The following is a 22,729-nucleotide window of genomic DNA, read 5'->3' on the forward strand; positions in this document are numbered from 1 at the left end:
TTTACCTAGAAAATTGCAAAGCATTGCTGAATTTTTTGTTATCGTGCTTAGTTTTTTTTTTCTTTTTTGTGTTTCAATATTCTTTATACTTACATCTGTTTTTGGTAAACGTTGTTGTGTATATATATATTCCTCAATCAAGGCTGTTTTCCCTGAAAATAATGAAAACAAACAAATGAATAAATTATTTCAACTGACTAAAAGCTATTAGATAAATTGAAGCAACGCATAGTAAAGAGAGTTATTGTTTAGTGTATGGGTATAGAGATATTTTAGTTAGATAGGATGTTATCTTAATGGCTGTTTATGTCTATAAAGTGTAAGCAGGTATATCGTCAACAAACAACTATTTGGTAAGTAAGAGTAAATTCACAACTCCCATTATTTAACTGCTTGAATTTAAGCTTGTAAATTTACGCTATCTAACTTGACTGTAGTGTATTCTTGCTCAGTTAAATTATGACTGCACTAATTGATAAAAGCAATTCTTTGTTTATAAGTACAGTTTACGGAGTACTTTTCAGTACGCCCTTAACAATTTTGTTTCTATAAAGCTTTTTAGGAGCTACAGTATCTTCTTTTAGGCCTTTTAGAAGCAAGATTGTTTGTTGGATAAGACTGTTGAAAGGCTTTTTTTCACTTATTTTACGCTGCACATCAAGGTTTTTGATAAAAAAAAAAAACAAATAGGGTTGCCACACATCTACAAATTTTCAATTCAAATAGTTGAAACTAATTTAGTAATGGGAACTATCGAATGATTTGAACTATCGAATAGTTCATTCATTCATTAATTCATTCGAATCAAAACTATCGAATAAAACTATCGAATAAAAACTATCGAATAAAAACTATCGAATAAACTATAGAATAAAAAAACTTTTCGAATAAAAATAATAACTAAATGAATGAATGAATGATTTAAAACTATCGAATGAATGAATATCTTGCATATCGATAGTTTGATGTTTTTAATTCGATAATTCCCATCTTTAAAAACTATGTTATTGTTCTCAGAGAGTTCTTGATGTCTTGAAAAACCGAACAAATGCATCTAACACTCCTTAAACATGAATGCACATTTTTAGAATCTTCTTTGTGATGGACCTCAATGATATCGATAAAAATGATGATTTTTTTGATGGAATATGAAAAAAAAAAAAAATAATAATAACAAAGAAATATGTCACGAATTTGAAACAACATTTGTCTATATTTGTACTATATTTTCTATGGATTTGTGCCAACAAAAATTTTTCCAGCAATTCTCTTATATATATAATAAACGATATAACTGTCATAATGCAAATTGTGTAGAAAGACTGAACCGGAAAGGAGACCCCAGAAAATAACAAATTTCTCCAAAATGATATTATCCGCCGCTACCACCTCCAACTGAAAAACACACACACACACACACAAATATACACCACCATAATCGCACTTGACAACTATATTATACTGCAGGAAAAAGGGGATAGTGAGAATGAAAGAGATAAATATTATGAAGACCATGCCAACTGTTTTGAGGTTTTTTTTTTTCTTATTTAAAAAAAAAAAAAAAGAACTGATATGCTAATTTTTTTTGGCACCGGAAAGTGTTGAGGATGCGAAAAAACAAAATAAAAGGTTACCTTCTGGGTTTCATGTTTTTGTTTGTATGAATATGAAATCTGTCTATACAGAAATTCTCAAAAGGATGCGGGCTGGAATTTTAAAATTACACTTGGAAAATTTTTATAAATTAAAGATGTTTAGCAACATTTTCTTTAGATTCCATTTATTGACATTGGCAATTCGCTTATCGGAATTGACAGCATGAGATCTCTGGTGATTTGTATGTATTAAATTTTGCCCAACTCACTGCAAAAAAATTAACTCGACTAAACTGCTATTCATTTTAAGACTTTGCATGCACTTTTAACCAATTAGTTGCTACTAGCCTTACAATAGTTAAATTGAAACAGTTAATTTCAAATTTTGTCTCTCTTTAATTTAGTGCTTAACTGCAGACTTTTTTTTTAATTCAAAAACATGACCCCGCTACTGCTATTTTGTAGGTTAAAAATAAAAATCAAAGTGTAAAGTTGTCTGTCTGTACTAAAAAATGTGATAAAAATAATTTACAAGAAATTTGAATTTGCCGACAAAGGATTGAGGTTATGAGATGTTATCAAAAGAACATTATCTTACAATAGAAGTGCAAATTAAAATTTTTTTTTTAACTTTTGGTGTTTGGTTTGTAGGAATTTTGTCCAACTTTTGATACTATAACTAACTAATTCGAATGTTGTACCCCAGATACTATTACTTTAATGTATACATACCGGAATTTTCTTTGCGCCTTACATTTGTTTGTATTAAGGTATTTTCTTGTACATTTTTAGAATTCGTGTTTGTTTTTTTTAAACATAGTTCTGGGTCCAGAACTATTACCAAATTTTTTACATTTCTCTAGAATTCAATTTCAATCCTAAACTCTTAGGATTGATATTTTCGACTCAGGGTTAAGAATTGGCAATTCCAAATAAATACTGTTACTAAGCAAACGTAAAAATATTAAAACAAATCTTTAAACGACTTAAAGTGGTCCTTTTTTTTTGTAACGAACGAGTTATTAAAAATAAATCACAGAAAAAGGATAAAATAATACTCAAAATACAGCAAAACATTATAATCTATTCTAAATATTTGAAACCTTTTTATTGTGAGGATGATGACTGTTGTATAAAAATAAGTCAGGTGAAAGATTATTTTACAAATGCAAATTGTGTCTATTGTCAGAAGTAGATAGAAACTTACGAGGGTGTGTTTTTTTTTTTTTTTTAATTTTACTCAGAGTTGGACGGAAAGAGGATTGCATCAATAATAACACGAAAATAATCTTAAGCATTGTGCAAAGTTACATTCTCCTTTTTTTTTTTAACTACATATCACCTTTCCAAGACCACTTTTCGAAGTTATACTTCTTATGGGAGGGTGAGTATGAAAATTTACTTTTTGACAAGAATGTCAAAGGGATTATGACGCGATCACCCTGCGTAGCAGGGCTGTCGTTTCACCTTTAGAGTAGGCAGTACTTTAGTATTTAAAAATGCAGTACGCCGCGGTACGGCAAACATAAAACACACAACACGTTGCAAGTTACATGTTTCATGTGACAAGTTGCATGTAGCAAGTTGTATGTGGTAAGTTGCTTGTGGCAAGTTGCATGTGGCAAGCTGCAGTGGCAAGTCTCGTGTGGCAAGTTGTATGTGGCAAGTTGCGTGTGGTAAGTTGCATGTGGCAAGTTGCGTGTGGCAAGTTGCATGTGGGAAGTTGCATGTGACAAGTTGCATGTGGTAATTTCCATGTGGCAAGTTGCCAGGGTTGCAAAAAGCTCACATTTCAGCTCAGCTCACAGCTCAGCTCAAATTTGAGCTAGCTCACTTTTGAGCTAGGTACCATAGCTCAGCACATTTGAGCTGATCTGAAAGTGAGCTGAGCTGAAAGTGAGCGCCCCCAACTTCCAACGCCTATATCTCGGAATTTTGAAGAAAATGAAAAAAAAATTTTTTGATGCCAAAAGGTAGCGGGGACTCTAACCTACATTTGGGTACAACTCTCATCCCTGTAGGTCCACGCGTTCTTAAACCGGGAGAACTTAAAAGTAAAAAAAAAAAGTAGGCACGATTCTGAAAAAATAGGCATGATGTGGCGGTTTAACATGGAAGGCGATTTTTTAAAAATCTGATAATGTGCAAAGCGTAGGCCCATGACACAAGCTATCATTTGGCATCACTCCCAAAAATTGCTCTCAAGCGGTTTAGCTTCTAGGAGCGTTCAAAGATTCGGGGATTTTTCGAAAAAAAATTTTACCCCAACTTTCAAAGGCGATTTTCTCGGAATTTTGAAAAAAATCGAAAAACCGGATTATACCACTATCGGGTAGCTGAGAATATAAGCTTTCATATGGCACCACTCCCCTGTCTCTAGATCAAAGCGTTCGAACGCCTACATCGCGGAATTTTGAAGAAAATGAAAACAATTTTTTTGATGCCAAAAGGTAGCGGGGACTCTAACCTACATTTGGGTACAACTCTCATCCCTGTAGGTCCACGCGTTCTTAAACCGGGAGAACTTAAAAGTAAAAAAAAAAGTAGGCACGATTCTGAAAAAAAAGGCATGATGTGGCGGTTTAACATGGAAGACGACTTTTTAAAAATCTCATAATTTGCAAAGCGTAGGCCCATGACACAAGCTATCATTTGGCATCACTCCCAAAAATTGCTCTCAAGCGGTTTAGCTTCCAGGAGCGTTCAAAGATTCGGGGATTTTTCGAAAAAAAAAAATTTACCCCAACTTTCAAACGCGATTTTCTCGGAATTTTGAAAAAAGTCGAAAAACCGGAATTTTTTTTTATGATAAAAAAAGAAATATTTTAGTTGAAAAATAGAAATATATTTACTATTAAATTAACCAAGAAAAAAGATCACGAAAAATTATCTGTTTTATTTATAAAAATATCCATGTGTTAAAATAATTCCATTAATAACTAGAACCAAACATCTTAAGCTATGGTGTTTTATAAAAGTTTAAAATATCTTCATATTTCATTATACTTTCCAAATAAAAATCAATGTATCCCCTCACCCATCACAGCTCAGCTCAGCTCACTTTACCTTAGCTCACCCAACAGCTCAGCTCACCGACAACTCAGCTCACCCAACAGCTCAGCTCAACCATCAGCTTAGCTCACTTTCAGCTCATCTCAAATGAGCTGAGCTATGGTACATAGCTCAAAAGTGAGCTAGCTCAAAATTTGAGCTGAGCTGTGAGCTGAGCTCAGCTAACTTTTGAGCTTTGTAGCAACCCTGCAAGTTCCATATTGCTACTACTAGTGCTGAAGCACACACAATTCTCATAAAATTACCATATCGCACATTTTATGCGCAATTCATTTACTTTCGTTCAAGTTCAAGTTAACTTTATTGAGGCAAATAAAATCAGTATAATTCAATTACAAAATTTAAGTTTTCTTTTTGGTCGACTTAAAGATATGTCTGACTATATAAATAATTAGTAAAATATTGGAAACATTATCAAAATTCATAGTTATTCATAACTTATATAAATATTTGAAATTTTTGGTCGCTTGCTCCCGGCGAACAATAACTTTTTTGCTCTATTTTGGCAAATATAACTTACAAACTAAAATTAAAACTAAAACTAAAATAAGACTAAAACTAAAGATATCCACCTTACATGAAAATATAGCTAACTGTACAAAGGGAAACCGTAACAATAAGTAAAAGTTTATGTTAGCATCTACTGAAAAAAATTAATAAGTTTACATATATTTCTAAAGTGTCATCCCCTATAGTTTAAGGGAGAAGCTTTTTCATAAAACGGGACTTGAAAATTGCCATTTGTATCGGGTCTTAAAAGAGTGACAGACCCCTCATTAAGCATATTAAACGGTGAAACATAATAATTGTCAACCAAGCTGTCATTAGCATTAGAGTCCATTAAGGATCTTACTAGTTGGTTTGAATGGGAACTTATTCGTTCCATCTTTTTTAAAAGAAGATCTATTTGATACCTCATTAAAGGTGTAACCTGGGTAGCATCATATATTGTTTTATTTGAAAACCATTTTTTATTTGGTTTTCTAAACAAACCACAGCAAAATCTCAATAATTTACGCTCAAAAATCTCTAATTCTTTTGCCACCGTGGGTGATATGGTAAACCAAGTACCAAACCCATATGTCAGAATTGGTTTTATGAGGGTTTTGTACATTAGAATTTTTGTTGATCCTAACACGAACTTTGAGTTGAATAGCGATTTTAATGACCCTGTAACCATTTTCGCCTTTTTAAGTATATTTCTTGCATGTTTATTGAAAAGAAATCTATTTTGGAATAGTATTCCAAGATACTTTGTTTCCAAACGTAATGGAATCGGGAAGTTATTTATCTGTAGGTTAAGAGATTTGCTCTCTTTAACTGCAAGATAATGTCCCTTCCCGCTGGCGTTTCTAAAGCATGTCAATCCACACTTACTAGTATTGATTTTCAATCTCCATTTTTTGAAATAATTTTCCACTAGAGGAAGTCTGCGCTTAATTTTGTTAAGGGCTAAAATTGGTTGAACGTCACTTGCCAAAATGATGGTGTCATCGGCGTAATGTAGTGAACCAGGTTCGTCTGAAAAAGGGTCTGAGAGAGGAAAGTCTTGCAAATAAATATTGAATAAAAATGGTCCCAGTATCGATCCTTGAGGGACACCTGAATTCACAGGGAAAAAATCTGTGTGTTCAGATTTAATAAAGATTGATGTTGTTCTATTTGATAAGAAACTAAAAATAATTTTGGTAATCCAAAGCGGAAAGTTCAGCTGTAGAAGTTTAAATATAAGACCTTGATGCCAGAGCGAATCAAACGCTTTTTCAAGGTCAATATCTAAGCATACAGTACAAGTTTTATTTCTAAGATTTTGAATAACCTTATCCTGAAATAATAGTAAAGCATGTTCAGTAGAGTTTCCTCTTTTGAAGCCAAACTGGTTGGTTGGATCTTCACAGAAGATATTTAAAGGGGTGGCTAATACTCTCTCAAATAATTTGCCTATATTAGATAGAAGCGAAATAGGTCGAAAGTTATCAACTTCTCGTGTACCCTTTTTCTTGGCTATTGGCAAGATCTTACCTTGTTTCCAAATTTGAGGAAAGTAACCATTATTAATACATTGATTAAATATCAATGATAAAACTATATCCAACGAATATGGGCATTTCTTTAAAATAAAATTAGAAATTTCATCTATACCTGAAGACTTTTTATTATTGAGCGAGGATCTGTAAATATTTACACTATTGGGTGAAGTAAACGGTGATATTGCTGGATCACTAGCAATGTTTATCGAGGAAAAGGTAATGAGTGTTTCAGAGTAACAATTCTCTTTGAACAGATTAACTGTTGATAAGACTTCATGATCAAAGATACGGTCATCCGGCTGTCTATCAGGATAACTTGAAGAGTAAAGAACCTTAAATGCAGTTAATTTAGACTGAATATCAGTCAACTCTTGCCCATTATGGAAAAGCATGTCCTTGGAAATGTCTGTACCAAAGAATTTCCTGCCGGTAACTTTGTCGATTTCCCTGAAAGCTTGAGGGGAAGGTTTAATTTTTTTTAGTCTTGATCTAAAACAATTGTTAAGATCAAGATTAACATTTACTTTTATAATTTTACTAATGCACTGAATTTTTGAATTAAGCTCTAAATATACAGGATTAACTCTATTCAGGTACCGATGGTATAGTCTTTTAAGTTGTTTCAGCCAAATTTTTCGTAACTCAATCAGTTTCTTTGTTATATCTGAAATACACTTATACTTGTGATTATTCAAATTATGTATTTTAGAATGGCTTTCTATGCTTGAAACAATTGTAGAATTTAAATCATCTATAAGACTATCGATTTCTAAGTTAGACATGTTTTTATCATTTGGTAAAACTAGAGACGATAATGAGACATGGAGATTAAGTCTGAAAGCATCCCAATTAGTATTTTTAAAGCTTCTGTATGTGGGCAAAGGCATTAATATAGGAGAAAAGTCGTCCAGAACTACTTCAAAAGCAATTCCAAAATGATCAGAAAAGGTTGCAAACGTTTTACAAATTGAAGCCACATAAGAATTATTTACAGAACGCGCAGGATTAAGGGTTGACGAAATAATGAAAAAGTCTAAATAAGATCCGGATCTTGGAAAAGTCGGTGTATCCGAAGGTATTAAATCGAGATTCAAATATGGACCATTGTTAAACCAATTGTTTACCCTAACTCCATTATTGTTATGGACACTATCACCCCAGGCGGTGTGACGAGAGTTAAAGTCTCCACCGATTATAGTTCCATCATAGTTATTGGTAAGTGCGTAAAGGTCATCTAGTTCTCTAAGCAGAGTAGTCCCTGCGTCTGATGGGATATAAATGCTACCAACCAAAAGGCGAAAATTGGAACCATTGGGTTTTATAAAGGAAATTGACGCAAGACAGACAGATAAAATATTACTTCGGAAATCAACAGAGCTAAACTTGTACTTTTCGTCAAGTAGGATTGCTGTCCCCCTACCAATATCGTTTCTTATTATATTAAAACCTTCGAATGAGGGTTTATATCTTTCGGATAGTCTAGTTTCAGAAAGGAAACAAATCTGAGGGTTTTTAGTTTTTAATATATTTAAAAGCGCAAGTCTTCTTTCATGTGAAATTATGGAGTTTAAATTCATCGATATTATTTTAAGTTTTGTTATAGTCATCATTAAACCACAATAGAAGCAACGAACTCAAGGTAAGAAAACATTTTTTCTTCCTGGGTTTTGATCAATTTATACTTAGGCCAAAATTGCCTAATTTTAATGAGAAGATCTGTAAACGAGATGTTGAACAACTGTTTAGCTTCGTTTAGAAAATCATTCAGTTCTCCTTTTTGAACATTTGAAACGGTTGTTGAAGCTGGATTTTTTTCAGATTGATTTCGGTTCTTAGAAACTGGGTAACTTCTTGTTACATCGATTGCGTCTTTTGCTCTATCAGCAAAAGAAATAGTGGGCTTTGTGAAATTACGTATAGATTCTTCAACAAAATCTCTAGTATTACTTACAACCTGCCTAGTCTTTTGAGAATATGCGTCTTTTTTTTCTTTGTACTTGAGATATGCTTGGCAACCCTGATAACTGGCTGCATGACCACTTTCATTACAATTAACACACTTCGGAGTGGGAACAGTTTCGTTCTTTTCTTTCAGATTCTTAAACGCATTTATACAATCTACGGAATCGTGGTTCTCCCCGCAGAGAACACAACGACTGACGTAAGCGCAGCACTCCCCAGAATGCCCAAAACGTTGACATCGGTAGCATCGTAGTACTGCCCGGTTATGCTTTTTTTCCCAGTATACACGTTGGTAAAGTAAATATCTTACACAAGTAAGATCCTTAATGGACTCTCCTACCTCTAACTGCACGAGGAACATATTTAATTTTTGATCTAATTGCTTAGTTCTAGATGTAGTAAAAGGAGTAATTTTGCTTATTTTTACATTAGGAACCGTACTCTCAAGCTCTTTTTTTATCTTATCTATTGGGGTGTCCCCATCAAGACCTTTCAACAAGATTGACACTTTCTTTGTGCCTTTTGGAGAAAATGAAAAGGCCCCTATCCCCGTATCGCGAAGACGATCAATGATAAGCTTATGTACAGAAGCATGGCTAACATAAACCTTTGTTTTACGGTAACCCATATTGACAAATTTATGTTCAAGATCATTAACTTTACATTCAGTAGCTGCAAGTTTTATTAAATCACTTATAAGTGTGCAATTAGCACCAAAAATAAATATTGGTGGACAAAAAGGTAATTTGTTTACATTAAGAGGCAAAGAATTGACATTAGTATTGTTAGTAGCATTAGGCTGCGACTGCTCATCTGGTTTGTTGTTGTTTGCTGTAGTAAGATCAATTTGTGTATTTTTTTGCATTGCCTCTATGTTTGCAAGAGGAAAGAATTTGTTGTTTGAAAGATTTGAATTGCTCGTAGATGACACATTTATTTGTTTTCTCATGTGCCTTGGCTGATAGCTGGTGGCGGCTCTTTTTAAATTCGTTATGACAGTTGTCCACTCAGAGGTGGGGGTGACGCTGTTATCACCATCGACATTCATTATTTGATTTGGTTTTGTTACCTCTTGTGCGAAGAACTTCGAGGGATTAATCTCTTGGCTTGGAGATGTAGTCGGAGAATATTCTGCGACTCTCTTTAGTTCATTTGATTTAGCGGAAATCTGATTTAAGAGAGAACTACTTGTTGCACTCTTATCATTCACTAAATGTGAATTAATAATGGGTAGATTATTTTTATCATTGATTGAAATGTCAAGGGAATCACGTGCACTAGATTGATTTGCACTTTTTTCTGATTCCAGCATTAATGCTGGAATAAAATTATTTGTATTTTCACCAATTTTCACTTTATAAAGTTACTGTCTCACTGGCTCAAGGAAAATTTAATTGACCGGCAAAAAGCCGTCAAGGTAAAAGTCAAATACGGAAATATGTTTTGTCACAATTAATACAGGTCTGCTCGCCACGAAGGTTCGACTCGGACTCCTCATTTACTTTCGTTAAACCGTACGTTCTGAACCGCACAACATGAGTAAATTTCACAGAATAAATTGAAAACTACATGGACGTAAGGAGGATGAAGGAATTAATTTATTGTTCACTTGATAAAAATGTAAAAAAACTAAGTGTGGATTAATTACTTCATAATAGAAATTAAAAATATCAAATGAAATTCATTTACATATACTGAATGAGAAGTATAACTTCAGTCGCGTGTACATGTGTACACACACTCTTTTTATTTAAAAAATGACGTAAAGTATTTTTCACTATAAAATAATTGCTTTTGTATAAAAGAAGAATGATTGCATTTAAGCGAAAATTGTACACCTTTCTCTAATTTCCATTTTGTTTTTAAGTATTTCAGTGTCAAATAATTTCAGTTCCTTGAAAAAGGTTAAATCCTTTCCTTTAGCTTAAGATTCGGGTAAGAGATGGGAATAATTCGCCGTATTTTTCCTTTAGCTTGGAAACATCATCATCATAATAGGATACACTTCTTCATATATTTAAGTTCTCCAAATAGTGTCTCTCAATATTACACCAATGCAAGATAATAGACATATACCTAATAGAATAGAGACAATTTAATAATTATCAAGGAAATTGTGTTTGTCTACAGATTTATTCACTAAAAAACATACTACATTAATAATTACTTCGTCTCTTTACAATGTGACTTTGTGTTTTTGTTTTGTGTGGCATCAAGAGAACAATTCATTAATGCAGAACATAAGGTAGTAAAAAAATATTGTCATATTCCATTGCTTCCTAAATAATATTTGCATAAAAAGCGCATAAAAGAATATACTCTTCACTTCCAGTAACGAAATATTATGGTGAAGAATATGGAACTCAAGAAACATATTTTTACAATCGTATTTGAAAATGATTGATTCTGCAATTTGAAAGTTTGAAATGGAAAACAGAATATAGATTTTTTTTACAATTATGAAGTGAAAACTTCTTTATTATCGTAGTGATTTGAAACAAATGAAACGAAAAAGCGACAGGAAAAATTAATTGATTATAACTTTTTTGTTTTAATAGATAGATAAATGAATCACAACAAAAACATTACTGTTAAAAAAAGAGCCAATTTCTCCTATGTTGAAATTATGCTGGCACAAAAAGTACTGAAATGTTAAAGTGTACCAAGTTCTAAAGCTTGGCTTTAAATTTGTATCAATAAAATGCTTATTGTTTGCTTGGCAATTTTTCAATTAGCTTTAAAAATCGGTAATATTAAGAAAAATTGTCAAGAGAACAATTAACATTTAATTTATACAAATTTAAAGCCAAGCTTTAGAACTTGGTACACTTTAACATTTCAGTACTTTTTGTGCCAGCATAATTTCAACATAGGAGAAATTGGCTCTTTTTTTAACAGTAATGTTTTTGTTGTGATTTCACAACTTTTTGCAAGGTATTGTTGTAGAACTTAAAATCTCTATAATTGATGAATAGTCAGATAAAATGGGCGGTTACCACGCCCCTTGTCTAAAATTCAAAAATTCTCAAATTTTAGATTTTTTCTTTTGTTTAAACCTGGTAGGTCTACCATTCTACCAAATTTTAAGGTTCTACGACAGTTAGAAATGCTCTATAATATTTGATGAAAATTCAGCAGAAATGGGCAGTTGCCACACCCCCTATCCAAAATTCTCGAATTTTAAATTTTGTATTTGGTATAACTTGCTAGCTTTACCATTCTACCAAGTTTCAAGATTCTACGATAATCAGAAGTGCTCTAAAAAATTTGATAAAATTTAGTGAAAATGGGCGGTTACCACGCCCCCTGGCTAAAATTCTCAAATATAAAACTTTTTCATTTATATAAACCACCAGCTCTACCATTCTACCAAATTTCAAGATTCTACGATAATCAGAAGTGCTCTATAATAATTGATGAAAATTCGGCGAAAATGGGCGGTTGCCACGCCCGCCTCCTGGCTGAAATTCTCAGATTTAAAATTTTTTCCTTTATATAAACTACCAGCTCTAACATTCTAGCAAATTTCAAGGTTCTACGATAGTCAGAAGTGCTCTATAATAATTCGGTTTTAAATTTCCACATAGTTGGCTTAAAAAAAATTTTACTTTTTTTTGTAGACCTTCTATAGACATGATCGCTATAAATATTTGAGCTGAAACAATAAGCTTTCAGATGATACAAAATTTATTTTAGGTTGTCATATAAAAAAACATGGATTTAAAGAAAAATGATTTTTTAAGGTTTCACTTCTACCACGTGTGAATTGCACACATGATTTTTTTTTTTTTTAATATTTTGCTTAAGGATATGAACTTTGTTTATTCCAAATATAAAAAGCTCAAACCTTTTAAAATTTTACTTTGTTTTTCATGACTGAAAATTAACAGAAATTAGAACTTCAAAAATTATGCCACATACGCCACACTGACTTTTTGAATTTAAACTATTAAAATTGATAAACAAAATTCTTGGGATGCAACAGCAGTTTGTTGAATACTTTGTGCTGTTTAAAATAATTATTAAACAATCAAACAGGTCAAATTTTTTTTTTTAATTTTTGTGTGGCTGTGTTATTAACGCCAAGAAAAAGATTGAAAGTCAAACTTATACCTCTGGAGTGTTAAACTAATACCAAGTCAAACTCAACTAGGCTGTAGGTTAGGGCCCCATACTTGTTTTTACTTTTATATTTGTTTTGGTTACAAATTTTAGTAAAATCATGTTTTTAGGTAATATATTGTATGTTATGGTTTTATCACGTAAAATAATCGTTCTTAAACCCGCCGAACAGACAGCCAATATTTTTTGCTTTACATTGACTTTCAAGTCGACTCATATGTTAACATCTTTCAAATCGTTATTCATTTTCATTGACTAATAAAATTAGTATCTGGTAGTAAAAGATCCCGCCATACGTCAAATTTCTCTCTTCGAGTACCACATTGGAGTATTAAAAAATTAAAAATATGCAAATAAAAAAATTAATACCTTAACCCCTCAATAATTTTCATTATGATGTTTAAATGAAAAAAAGTTACGTATACGTCACAGTGACCCTCTTAGGTAAACTGCAAAATGTAATAGAAAAATTTGATCTATATCTAAATAATGAAATTAGTATTAAAAAGACTTTTACAGTACGGATAATCGCAATAATGAATTTGACCAACTTTAAATCGTTAAAGTCTCCTAGGTACCTTAAAAAACCTTTTCGGAATCTTAATAATTACATCAAAATTGTGTCAAAGGTTTAACTTTGAGGTTAATTCATGCAATAAATTGTGCTTGTTCTATCACAAAAAGAAAACCAGTAAGTATTTAAATTTGCTAATGACATTCCATTTTGCCGCTTGAAGCATCTCCCAAATTTCAAATGCAACCCTATATCCGTCCGCACAGCACCACCATATGGGTGCGATGCGATGTGCAATTAACCTACATTACAATACAGACTTCTGGCAATAAGCATAATAACCAAGAAATGGCAACCAGTAGTAGTATCCTATTCCTTCCTACACATCTCCCATTACCATCCATTTTCTCCATAAAACGGCAACGATAGATTTCAGAGACAGTCTTTTTTGTAAAAATTAAAAAAAAAAAATAAAAGAAAAACCAGAATAAAAAAGAAGAAAAATAAAAGAAAAAAAAGCAAGCAGCTGGCAGATAAATTGTTGTTGAATGATGCACACAAAAGGAAGGTTGCCCAAACCCAAACCAACCATCTTGTTCTCGCTTTTCTTGTCGCATTTCAAAGGGTCACATTTCTCCGAAGAGAGCTTGTTGACCCAAATTCAAGACTTCCCAAAAACACTCAGCTGTGCATATCGTATTAACACACTCACACAATTACAGACACAAACTAACACAAACTCAAAACGAGATAGCCATTTTAACAAGAAGAGTGTATAAAAGATTTTCAGTGACTCCCATGGATACGAAATACGGATGTTGTTTATGGTTATAAGCTACATAGTCTTAGCGTTAATAGTTGTAGACATCTTCGTGGTGGTATTGGTATATCACTTTAGCTTGTTGGGTAGCTTTAAATTCATAAAAATACTTCAGTGTGATGAACAATAACTTTTAAATAATGCCAATGACAAAAAAGTTTTTTTTTCTTTTTTTTTTTAAACAAAACAAATGGGAACATCATGTTTTTTTTCTGAGTTTTTAAATGATACAAAAAAAGGACAACGTAGACAAAAGCTTTCCAATACTTATTCTAACGTTTCATTTGGCTTTCTCAGTCGGTTTTTTTAGGGTATATATAGGGTGTTTGTATTATTCTACCCTCAGAAGAGGCTCTTTGCGTTTATTTAAACAAAAGCAGAAGCTGTAAGAAAACGGGACAATAATGGCGCATATTTTTTAGGTACTTGCAAATTTATGATATTAGGACAGTTTTGGATTCAATAAAATACCATGGAGGGGATTTTGATTCGAAATGAAATGAGTATTGGGTTTGGAAAATGGGTATAGTCATACTATTTAACAGCAGGTTGGAATGGCTTTTTTGGCGAATCCAGAGGAAATTTCCTCGGTGACCTGATTTTAGTTTATTTCGTAGATTCGCGCCAGATACATATTTATAGGATGATATTTTGAAAGAATTGAATTGAGATGGTGTGAATCACAGTAAAAGTGGGCTAGCTTTAGTTATAAATTCTTTTACTTTGGAAAAACACTTTCAATTAAACCAAAAAAATAAATCCATAAAAAATTTAGTATCAACAAATTCACAGTCACAATGAAGTGTTTCGAAAAGTTATCCTGATAGAAAAGAGAATGTTTTCTATTCTAAGTTTTTGGGGCACAGTATCCGCCAGTAAGCAATCGCCTTTGCTTTGTTATTTGCATCCATACGCAAATAATGTTGTCTCGCATTCGGATCTTTTTTTTAGTTTTCATTTATTTGTGTCAAAATTGTCAAAAAAAAAGATCAGCTATTTAAAGAAATTGGTCTTTTATAATTAGAAGACAAAATTGCTTTTCAATAAAGCATTTTTTTAAAAATAAAATGATGTCAAAATAAATAAAATACACGAGTGGATTGCACGTATTTACTTGCTCTTATAGTTCAAAGTACATAAATATTAGATAATTCTTGGAAATTTATCGATATCAGAAAAAAATTTAAAGAAAAATTAAAAAAAAAAAATGTTTTAGAAAATCATTTAGAACGATAAGAAATATCTATCTGTAAAGTTTAAATAAAATTGGTCCAGCCTTCCACAAAACATACTTAAATAATCACTATCCGAACTTTTTGAGAAAATCTAAAAATCCAATTTTTTTTTTTAAATAACTTAGACCTTAGACCATTACTCACACCAAATTTATTCGATATCTTAAGAACCGTTCTCGAGAACAATGCAATAAATCGAAATATTTGTATTGAAGGTACAATTTCTAGGTGAGATATTAAAAAACAAAAAAACAAAAAAACAAAAAAATCAACTTTGAAAATTACAAAAAAATTATCGGTACCAAATTTCAAAAAAATCTGTCCACAGTTTAGACTGCAAACCGACGACGGACGTCATGACGAGACCGACTTTTTTTTTAATTCTCTATCACCGTAATGTTAGTTTTGATTAAACCTCAAAATTTGTTTTTGACACCAAAACAATACTTGTAGGGGAAAACACTCAAAATTATTAAAATCCTCTTTGATTAAAAATTCAATAAAAAAGGTTTTATGAACAGGAAAAAGTTGTGATAAAAGCTATAAAACGTCATTAATTCTTGTTAAAATGATCAGAAATAAGCGAAAACGAGAAAAAAGGCCACAAAATTTTAGAATTATCTCAAGAACCCATATAGTTTTTGTCTGGCCTGCTGACTGCTGACTGTAGGACACTCGGTATTAAAAAAAATTTTTGTTTGATTTTCTCGGGATTAGACTCAAAAGTTTCTTTTAGACCCAAAAATAGGTCCATGAAAATTCGGGCCCTTATTATTAATGTTAAGTGGGTTGGGGTTGAACTACTGTATGGGTCAAAATACTGTATTCAAAATATTGTATATCAAAATACTGTACTTCAAATTTGGTCAAAATACTGTGTTTCAAAATTACTTATTTGAAAATTCAGCTTTCAAAATTCAAAATCCAAATGATTTTCCATCCTTTTACAGCATTTTAAAATACCTTTAAAATGACAATTTTTTCAAAAACTCGGGATCATATCAATTTCACTCCGACAGCATGACACCAGAACGTTCTTAAAAACTTCGTTTAAGTAATTAAAGTTGCAATTACATTTGTAAATAAACGTTTTAAATATGATTTTCATCCTTTTCTACTTGTCTTTTTTATTCATCTTACCTTTGATCAATCACCAACTCCATCAAATTGTATGATCATTCAAAACTTCCACAAATATTAATTCAATATTTTAATCTTCTTCAATACAGTATTTTTTGTATCACTAAATTACCAGATACAGAATTTTGAAATACAGAATTTTTCAAAACAGCATTATAATAAACAGTATTTTACTCATACAGTATTTTAAGTTACAGGAATTTGAATTTACAGTATTTTAAAATACAGAATTTCATTCATACATTTTGAAATACAGTAATACGACCCGCTCCCATGTTAAGTACTTCCGAATCGCACTTTTTTACTTCCCATAAGAATAACACAGGATTAAACTCCATTGCCATGTGGATCAAAGATTTTTTGTAGAAAATTGCACGCTATACAAAAAAGGTATACGGTGATTTTTCATTTAAGTTATACGAGGAAATGACAAAGCCTCCAAGAAAATGAAAAAGTGCATCTCTGCTTAGAAAAGTAAATTAATATTATTGTTTTTGTTTTAAATAATATTTAAAGGAATATTATGTTATAAATCAACCATTTTATAAAAATATGCTTTGTAAAATGTTTATTTAGTCAAGAAAAAATATTACGCATACGCCACAGTGACCAACATTTGATTTATGTTGCTGCAAAGAGCGAAACCACTAAAAATCAATTTTTTTTTCCATATTGATTTAAAAAAAATTTCATCTTCGAGGCTAAGTCATTCCAAATGATTGTTAAATAAAAGTAGTTCTCAGTGATTTTACGTTGTTACCGACTTCTAAAAAGAAGGAGGTATTCAATTAATTTTTTTTTTTTTTTTTTTTATTATTTTATTTTTGTGTTTGTTACCTCATATATTTGGACTGAGTGAACCAATTTTGATAATTCTTCAAAAGAAAAAGGATCTGTACCAACGACAAAAAAAACCATGTGTGCAATTCACACGTGGTTGAAGTGAAATCTTAAAAATCATTTAAAAAAAATCGAAAAAATATAATTTTTTTTATTCCATCACTTTTTTTATTTGACAACCTACAATAAATTTTATACCATCTAAAACCTTATTGTTTCAGCTCAAAATATTTATATCAACCATGTCTATACAACATCTACAAAAAAAGTAAGAATTTTCATTGGCAACAAATTTTCACAGGTGTTTTGAGGTATTTTTTCAAGTTTTTCAATTAAAGATTATATAACTTGTAGAGCACGTACCGTTATGTGTGATATATTAAATGAAAGGTAATATTATCAGCATGCGTATTAAAGTTAAATAAATTTGTTATGTGCTCTAGATCAAAAGATATAACGTGTTTAGAAAAAGAACGATACTAAAGAAGTTTTCACTTCAAAAAACATTTCTTATAGCTTGTAACATTTTTCTTTTAAAGCTGAAACACACAAACTAATTAATTTCTCTATAATTTTTTTTTGTTTTGTCAATCAGTTCATAACTTGATTCAAATGTTTGCAACCGGAAAGATATAATTCACAGTTTCATATTCCACGTACAGGTTTTTTTGACAACATAAAAAATATTCTACAAAAAAAAAGCAGAAAAAAAACTTTCAAAAAATCAACAGTAGCTTCTCATTAAAAATGTTTTAAACTTCAAAGCACCAACCCCATCCATCATTTGTTGCTTCCGAAGTAATTTAAAAATTCATATCAAGCCCACACTCACACAGCACACAGCTGAAACTGAAGTACGATATCATTAATTGGACATTCCAACACTCGCCCAACGGTAAATAAGGATCCCGCCACAATTATATAGTCCTAATGAATTTTACAAAAATGTTTGCTGCAGCAAAGCCCTCGCCTGTACACCTTTTAGCTTTGGGATGGTAGGAATAGTGGCATGCCACTTTGGCACACAATTTGCAGTGAAAAACCCAGACCTTTAGGGGAAATGTTTGGGTGTGTCCATGTTCAGGATCTGGATGTGGAATTTGAGTGGTTCTATAGACAGCTCCTCTCTACTCCCCTCAAACCGGAAGTTATGGTCGATCCTGAGAGCTAATGTTTACACAACTCTTATTCCCCAAGTGAATAATGCGCTTCATAGTTCCGCTTGCCATTTTCCCAAAATCCCTGGCTGCCTTTGCCCCCAACATTGGCATCTAATGGTATAAAAAGAGCTTGTGTGTATGTTTGAAGTACAGAAAAAAAAGGAAAAACCTGAAAGTGAGCACAAAAAGTGAACTCTTCTGTTTTGGTAGCTTTTCCACCGGTAACGTAATCATAAATTATGCGTGCTTACTCATGTAAACAGTTTTAGGAATGTGCAACGGTTAAGTGGGGCGCTGATGCTGATGGGCGCAGCGCCACCGGAACTTGGTGCAAATAAAATAGAAGTATCTTTTAACGTGTGTTGTGTGGATGCGGATGGTGGCGCACGAGGTATCCTTTTGTGTTTGAACTAAAGAGGCACGATGAGAATGTTACCTTTTGAACGTTTGTAAGTTCTGCAATTCTAGCATTCACATTCCGCACATGGAACCTCCAAATCCATTTAAGGTTTGAAAAAATTACTGCGGTGCTGAATGTGCGTATGCTGGTAAGTTAGGAAGTCAAGGCATTCCCATATTTCGACTTGTACACTCGGGTAAATGCAATTTCTTTTGACCTAGAACAATTTATGTTGCGTAATTTGTAGCGAAACGCAAAAACTAGGTGAAGTACTTTTGTTTTTTTTTTTTTTGCGAGAACTTGAATCATTTTTTTTTTGTTTTCTTTTTTTTTTTTAATATGGGAGGACTCTATAGGATTTGAAATGAAAATTATTTCTAAATGTTGTATATAAAGTCTTCAGCTGTTATTATATTTTTATTACGAAAAAAATGCAGCAAAAAAAAAACTGTGATTATTTGTGTGAAAGGAAAAGCTTTGTTTCGCACAGTAGGTACCTCTCTATAAGCATAGTTTTGTTATAAAGAATTGTTGAGCAGAAGAATGGAAAGTTTTTTTTTCTTTTTTGTTTTGAATTGAGTTCGGTTCAGTGGACTTAAAACATTTTTGAAATATTCAAAATGTATGCTTAAATTAAAGGGAAATTAAAGCTTTGCGTAGATGTAGATACCAAGAGGGAAGTAGGGCAATTGTTATGCTGTTTGATTAACCTTGTTTTTTTACCATTAAGTACACGAAATGTATGGCTGATGAAAGGTCGAATTTTTTCAGGATTAGTTTATTTCCATGTAAATATTCATGAAACGGATAGAAAATACAATTTTGGAGCACTTTTCGTGGACCTTAGAAAACTATGAACCTCAATGAACACTCAAAACTCAGTTAATTTTGCAAATGTACAACATATATAATTTTCAATTGCTTATAGAAAACCCGAAAGAATGTTAAATAAAAGGAAAAAATACAGTTACCAATGTAATTCACTTTTTACTTGTTTTATAGGGCAAGTATTGGTTTGTGTCGAAAAATAATTTGAGGTTTTAATCAAAACCAACATTACGATGATGGAGAAGTTCGAAAAATTGGGTCTCGCAATTCCATCCGTCCGTCTGTGCGTCCATCTGTACACATTTCCACAGCCTATACGCGTGGATGGATTTTCTATAAATTTTGGTACAGATGAGTTTTATAGAATTCTGAAACTTGTTTTTTTTTTTTTGGTTTTTTTTGTATGTCTGTATTGTAGAAAGTGTAGGTACCTCAAATACAAATAATTCAAGTTATAGCAAATTCCTCGAAAACGGCTCTCATGATTTTGATTAAATTTTGCAAACGTAAAGCAATTGCAATTAAACTGAATTTTTAGTTTTTCTCAAAAAAGTCAAATAACAAAAAGAAAAAAATTTAAGTAAACTAGCCTAAAAGTCGTTCATTTTATTCTTCTTTAAATTTACAAAAACACAATTTACGAAAAATGAATAAAAGTAAAAAAAAAAAAAATGATTTTATATACAAAATTCTAATACGATAGTATTTGGATCTCTACAATAAAAAAAAAATTAGAACACAAAAAATTTACAAATTTTTTTGAAAAACTTAACAATTTCGTCAAAAATACAAGAAAAATGGAAATACATATCATATTTTAATATTTAAAAGTTTTATAACTTAAAAACGCACCGTTTTACCAAAGACGTTCAATTAAAAAAAAAATATTTTAAATGAACCATTAATGAGTTATGAAACTCTTAACTCGAAAACACAATCTTTCCCATGTAAATCATATGGGAAATCGGCAGTTCTTATTGTTGATATCAGGGGCTCTCACAGGTTTTTTTTTTATAATTTTCAAAAATATTTTCGATACAATTACATATTATGAACAAAATAAATATATTTTTGAATTAACATACCTACACTAAATTAAAAAAAAAAATAGATAATAGACAATAGATTTAAAAAAAAAAAAATTGAAATGTTTTTAGAAAATCGAAAATTTATATTTTTCAAAACTTTTTTCATTTTTATAATTAAAGTTACTTAAAAGTTATTGTACGAAAATTTTCGTTGAAATCGGTTAAATGGCTTACGGGAATCTCATAAATCAAGAAAACGATTCTATTAATAGGTAAAGCATTATTAATGATTCAAAAAATATTATTTTTATTTTAAAAGTAAGACCATTTGTGCTACATTACTCGTATTTATTGATCCAAATTGGTAGAGGTGTTTTTGAGAAAAATTACTTTTTTTATATTGGTCAAATAGCAAGTACCGTTAATTTTAATTCTAAAAAAAATAACTTTCCCTTTGGGAAATCTCCCGAACACGAATTTTAGAATTTCCTACTTTTAATGACGATTTTAAATTTAATGGTGAGTTAATAAACTGAACCTAAATAGTTTACAACAAATTCTTATTTAAAACTGTTTTGTGATTTACATTCTTTTTTCTTATATTCAATTTAATTCCATTTTTGTTTTTGATTTTAATAAAAGTAAAGGGTTTGTATAAATATTGATTAAAATGGTAGTAGTACTCATTTGGGAAAGAAAAAAAAAATTAAAAAAAGTTGAAAATGTTATATTGGAGTAATCAGATAGATATAAAAGGAAAACAAAAAAAATTCAAAAATCAACTATACCTAAATCTGTTTAATATTTAAAGAAAAATTTTCACCCAAACAGGCAGTGAAACTGTGTTCGTCTTTATTGCCATTTATTGGTACCCCTTTATTCCATAAAATTTTGTTGCAAACTTAACTACTTACGATACAATGTGACAAAAAAAAAGTTACTCATACACCACCGTGACCGAAAGAATGATATAAACTTTTTTATTGATGTACCAAAAATTAAGACAAATTTTGATTTATAGAATAGAGTGTTCCTTTCTTTTTATCTCTTAAGACAATTTTATTAATAATATTGCTTTTAAATTCATCACTAATCCATGGCTTTGAGTAGTTTGCTGAAATTAGTATATAAAAATAACAATTTAGAGCATCGGTTCTCAACCTGTGGTCCGCGGGCCCCTGGGGGTCCGCAAAAAATTTTAGGGGGTCCGCGTCAGCTTTTCTATAAAGCATCAGAAATACGTCTTTAACATTATTCTAATGTGAAGCTCAACAAACTTTGTTTTTTTTTTATCATTTTTACTAGTTTTCTCACTCTATTGTATTGCATTTTCTTACCCTTCTCAATAAAAGATACATGAATCTAATTTTATTTACAAAAGGGCCACCAAGTGCTTTTCTTTGTAATGACATGGGCCTGCTAACTACTGCCTGCCGGAGCAAAAACTAATTTTTTGGAAATTCAAAATTCTACCCTCTGCAAAATTCGATGTTTTTTTGAATATCTTTTTCCACCGCTAGGGGTCACGCATTGAAATGCTAAAATGTATGTTTCCTTACATGGTATTTAAAAAAAAATTTCAGGTCAGAGTTGATACTAAAAAGAATTATATTAAATAAATTAAGGAACTAAACTAAATTTTTAAACTGAAAAATAATAAAAATAAAAAATGTTTTTACTCCGTATACGGAGAAAAAAGTGTCACCTTAAAATAAGATGATGCGCACATTAAATTTCATCACCTTAAAATAAGGTGATATCCTCTTAAAATAAGGTGATTCCACTTAAACTGACAAAAATTTTTTTTTTTAATTATAGTGACACTTTAGTTTTACCTGCAGTTTATCATACTCATTTCCAACAGTGATGCCAGTTTTTTTTTTTTTAATTTGCGCATTCAAGAAATTAATGTGACTTGTCACCTTAATTTAAAGTTATGTCACCTTAATTTAAGGTGAAAGTCATCTTAGCAAAAAACCATGC

The 22,729-nt window shown here is 31.2% G+C and overlaps 1 protein-coding gene across 6 annotated transcripts in view; it reads right to left on the reverse strand.

Annotated features, from left to right (window-relative positions):
• LOC129916700 (acetylcholine receptor subunit alpha-like) overlaps positions 1-22,729 on the reverse strand; it is a 206,406-nt gene that overhangs the window by 141,412 nt on the left and 42,265 nt on the right. For all 6 annotated transcript variants that reach the window (XM_055996804.1, XM_055996802.1, XM_055996806.1 and 3 more), the window contains exon 2: positions 94-152. The gene's annotated coding sequence lies outside the window, so the exon portion shown is untranslated. The remainder of the gene's footprint in view (positions 1-93; positions 153-22,729) is intronic.

This window comes from Episyrphus balteatus, chromosome 3 (assembly GCF_945859705.1).
Source record: "Episyrphus balteatus chromosome 3, idEpiBalt1.1, whole genome shotgun sequence".
NCBI lineage: Eukaryota > Metazoa > Arthropoda > Insecta > Diptera > Syrphidae > Episyrphus > Episyrphus balteatus.